The sequence below is a fragment of the Ornithorhynchus anatinus genome, chromosome 12, assembly GCF_004115215.2.
Source record: "Ornithorhynchus anatinus isolate Pmale09 chromosome 12, mOrnAna1.pri.v4, whole genome shotgun sequence".
NCBI classification, from domain to species: Eukaryota; Metazoa; Chordata; class Mammalia; order Monotremata; family Ornithorhynchidae; genus Ornithorhynchus; species Ornithorhynchus anatinus.
This window is the reverse complement of record NC_041739.1, coordinates 23,169,255-23,174,567: the sequence shown is the minus strand read 5'-3', so window position 1 is coordinate 23,174,567 and position 5,313 is coordinate 23,169,255.

Below are 5,313 nucleotides of genomic sequence, written 5' to 3'. Positions count from 1 at the left end.
AGAAGTTAATGTAAAATAAGTCGATCACTCTAGCTGCTCTGGGCTCCCCAGGCCCGATTTCTTGGGACAACACTAAAAAAACCAACAGCAACAACCCAAAAAATGAATATAATCATGCTTAATATAAAATGAAAATTATACTGCAATGGGGATTGACAATAAAGGCTATGGAGAGGCCTGGAGAAGATCCTTCTACTCCCATTTACTGACTAGTAGTGGCAGTGGGAAACTGGAGGAAGGGCACCAAGGGCAAGTAAAGAGGCAGTGGAACAAAGGAGAATGTAGAGGATTCCAAACCCCATAAGCCTTCTTTTGGAGCGAGGTACCAATCGAGAATCCAGCAGGAACTGACATGGCTCATTCTGAGTTACAACAACGTCCCTTTCCTGAAAACTTGGGAAGTCGAAACACTAAATTAATCATTGTTAATTTTTAAATGGTGAATTAGATGCTGGTTAGCCGGGGAGATGACGTAGCATTATAATGAGTTTGTTTCCCAGTCTTTTTTATTTTTCCATATGCTGCCAATAATAATTCCATCTAACATCTTTAAAGGCTGAAATTCAATCTGCTCCAGATTTTATAGGCCTTTAAAATGCTAGTTTAATTTCATCTGCACAACAACCAATATAAAAAGAAAAAGAGAGAAGAGGGGAGAAAGATAAAAGAGAAAATGTGTCATTGTTGTTTTAGACTTTTGTGTGTCTTGATAAGGTTGAGCAGCATGTTCATCCAACACTACAATTTGTTGAAATTCTTTGGTTTATTTTTGAAGCCCTTTTGCCTTATATGTGGGCAAGGAACATATACCCTATACTGAGTATGCATTCTTCTCTCTTTTCAGTCCTTCATTACTTCGGGATCACAACCCTTATGTTCAAATGCCAGCCTTAATGAAGGTCACTTAATAGAGGTGGGTTTTAACTCTTTCATTGTTTACATTGATTGACAGATGCCTCCAAATTTTATGCATAGGCAGAAATGAAATGTTAGAAAAAGGTAGAATTCCTTTCTAACATTTTATTTCTGCCTGTGCATAACATTTATTCCCTTATTTCTAAATTTGGAAAGAGGAATTAGAAGTGCTCAACTTTCTCCCCTGGTTTTGATCTATATGATATCAGGTGGCGAGAAGATGAACTCAGACTGAGGAAACCCATTCTGCTCCTGGGCGAGCAGGTTAACATTCTGAAGAATGAAGGAAGAATATCAAGAGGGTAGGCACATTCATGCCTTGATGGGTCTTAGGTAGAGTACTTTTCTCACCCTATGATTTCCTTAGAAATGAGAAAAAAATTCCCACCAATGTTTTAGCTCCTTGTGGGCAGGGAATATGTCCACTCTCTTATATTGTACTCTCCCAAATGCTTAGTACAGTGATTTGTACACAAAATGTGCTCAGTACATATAATTGATTGATTTTTCTTTGTATTCCTAGTGTATAGCCCAACTCTCTCTGCCAAGTTCTCCCTTTGCCTAGAGCTAGAGTTACTAGATGGCTCACTTTTTTAAGATGATCTTGTGCTTAAGTATTTTATCTCAGGGAACTGAAAAATTCCTATCTGGGCAGCAGTGAGGATCATTTTTCCATTTTGTAAATTTGCTCACCCTGTTCATTGAACAGCTACATTCAGTCCAACTATTTCCTCTAGAACACACCTTTCTTGGTGTTCCTTGAAGCAATACCTGGGAACTGGGCAGTTCCTGTGCATAAAACCAACTTTGGAATGCCACCTCATGAGCATGGGGTGGAGAAGGATAAAGTAATAATAATGATAATGATAGTGGTATTTAAGTGCTTACTGTATACCAAGCACTGTACCAAGCACTGGGTTAGATAAAAGAAAATCAGGTCCCACATGGGACTCACAGTCTAAAGAGGAGGGAGAACCGATATCGACTCTCCATTGTTCATTCATTCATTCAATAGTATTTATTGAGCACTTACTATGTGCAGAGCACTGTACTAAGCGCTTGGAATGAACAAGTCGACAACAGAGACAGTCCCTGCCGTTTGATGGGCTTACAGTCTAATCGGGGGAGACGGACAGACAAGAACGATGGCAATAAATAGAGTCAAGTTAAGATGAGGGAACTGAGGCACAGAGAAGATAAGTGACTTGCCAGAGGTCATACATCAGGTAAGTGGTGATACTGGAATTAGAACCCGGGTCCGTTGTCTCCCAGGCTTGTACTTTTTCCACTAGGCCAGACTGCTTTCCAGGAAATTACATTCTCTCAGGCTTTTTCAGACCACCATCACTATCCTCCCCTCCAGAATAGGTAATAGTAACAGTCATAGTAACATTTGTTGAGTGCCCTTATGGGCATTGCACTGTACTAGGAGCTTGGGAAATATAGAATAACAAAGCGACATATTCCCATCCCTCAAGCAGTTTAACATGCCCTTAGGAGAGACAAACATGAAAACGTTTACATTCTGAATGGTCAAAAGAAATAATTGAGTACACCTATACAAGTGAGTGCTTAGGAAGGAGTCAACTTTCCCCTTACATGTATTTTTGCCATTGGCAGGCAAGCTTCTTGAGGATAGGAAATGTGTCTTTCGCTTTGGTTATACACTACCTGACATCTGTTTGCAGGTCTCTAATGCAATGGCATAGATCGGCACTGGCGTGCTCCCACTTTGGCTGTAAATGGACTTTCTATCTACGGTTCCTCTTTGTTCCTTGAAATGTGTTGTACCGACACCTAGCCATCTCCTCTCCAGTTGCACCCACCGGCCCAGTAGGAACCTGACTAGCTGGGGTGAGAGAGTTGTGAGTGGTGCTGCCCAAACCATCCACTCTATAATCAGTTCCTTCGAGCAGGTTCTCAATCCCCAAGTCCTGTGATGACCTAGGCTTCACCGAAAGCCCCCAGTCCCTGAGGATGGAGAGAGTTGGTCCCAAATTGAAGAAGAGTTTGGGTAAAGTGCTACTCCAAACTGGCACAATTCCTCAGCAAAAATCCTGGTTGCCTGAGGGAGGAGGGGCTGAGAGTGGGAAGGGGGTAGAGTTGGAGGGCCTGCTTTCACGGTATCCTCCAGCTCACAGTGACCGAAAGGACCAATAGTAAGGCAACCTCACAGGGTGGTCTTGTTGCCCTCTACCAGCCTGTTTATTCCTGCTTTATAGTGATTGTGTTACTTGCTCCAGTGGTGCCTTTCTAAGTGGCATCTCTCTCCAGTTAAACATTTTCTAATCAGTCAATCAATAAAGGGAATCTATTAAGCTCTTTCTATCTGCAGATCACTCTACTAAGCACTGTGGTAAAAACAGTACAACCAAATTAGCAGACACATTTCTCTGCCCAAAATGCGAATCTACAGTCTAGAATCTCAACATTCCTTTCCCCTGACCCATTAACAGGATTTGCTCTAAGTATTTAAATTTGTGCCTCTTTTTCTCATTAGAAGAAATCGATTTGATGTTTCATCCACCCGAACTTAGTTTCATAAACATTGCCTTGTTTTATGCTTTGGGGGGTTGTGTATAAAAAAGAAAAGAGAACTGGACAATTATCTAGAGAATTCAGTGTAGGCAATATGAATAGCCAGGTCCACACAACATTTTGATTTTCAGTTTTGGTGGGGCTAATAATTGTCTCAGTCGTGTTGAAACTACAGGGCCTTTGCCACTCATGGGGACAGATGAAAATTATCAAACATCTGAAATTAATGATTTGGGAGTTTATTGAATGGGCCATTTAGGAAAACCGAATCAATTTTAATGTGTATGTTTGTAAAAACTCTACAGTCATAGTAATTTACCTTGAATGGAAGCTCTGGAAATGATATATAGTGTTTCATCAGTCAAATTCTCCCCTTTGAGCCTGGGAAGGGTCTCCAACCTTCATCTCTTGGGATACTCAGAGCATCATCAAACCACTTCCTCACAACCTGGATCTTCAATGTATCAGAGTACCATGGTTTCATCTACTTACTCCATTAATTCTATGTAGCTGTAATTTGATATTTGAAGCTCTCTCTCTGTTCCTTTGTGGCTTTAGGTACATTAACATGTAAGAAAAATATGTAGGTAAAATTTTAAATGGCATCAAATGAACAAAAACTATTTGTTCTATACACATAGGGGTCAAACCTAAGTTTATAAAACATGACTAAATAGAGAATAACACCACCCTGTTATAATTGGCTTAGCCAACACTAATCCTAACGCTTCTAAATTTGATAATCTATTAAACAATGACTAATTTAATAAATTTATGCAGTAGCAGTTACTGTTTTGACCTTCTCAATAGTATCTCTTACCCCGAATCATTGAGGAAAAATGTCAGGGCTTAAACAGAGTAGAGTCGCACAGCATCTTACATCTGGTATCCTTCTTTGGTTGATTTGGGAAACAACCTGGAATACAGGCGATTGGTTGGCAAAGGGAAGGAAGACAAATCACTAGTTTATATTTCATCTCTGAAGGCCTGAAAAGCAGAAATAAAAAGATTGTATAAAATATACTTTCATATATACTGGTGACCTTACTGTGTCCAACCTAACTAGCTTGTATCTACCCCAGCTTTTAGTACCATACCTGGCACATAGTAAGTGCTAAATGAATATCATAAAATGAAAAAAAAAGGTATAAGAGAATTGGCCTGAATTTCATCAGTTCAACTAGTCCCTAGATGCCCCAGAAGTTACTTGTTCTAGTAAGGAAGGCTATTGTAAAAATTGTTTTAGAGCTTCATTACTGATGATAAAAACATGAGGAACTGTTGATCTAGAGTACAGAATTCTGGCTTTGAAGGCAGAAACTTGTGGTAACCATCAATTAAGAAGTAGAATCTATATGGCTCTGTTAATCTGGAATCGTGACACTGCACTGGTTTAAGAGTCAGAGGACCTGGGTATTAATCCCAGTTTTGCCACTTGCCTGCTGTGTGACCCTGGGCAAGTCACTTAACTTATTTGTGCCTCAGTTTCCCCAACTGTACAATGGGGGAATCAATGCCTGCTCTCCCTCCTATTTATTAGACTGTGAGCCTCAAGTGGAACAGGGTCTATATCTGGCCTGATTATCTCGTATTCTCCCCAGCACTTAGTACATACAGTGCTTAGCACAGAGTAAATGCTAAATAAATACCATAATTATTATGCCACCATATTATTATGAGGCCATCCTAACATCCCCTAGGATGTCTTACTATTCTGGGGAATCAGTATTTGGGGAAGAAAATCATTTTGGAGAGACATAAGTGATCCAGATTGGCTTTCTATAGTGCTTGAATTTACCAAGCTTTCCATTTCACTTTGGTTGGGTAGACCCAGCTTAAATCTTACTGATAGGAGTATGG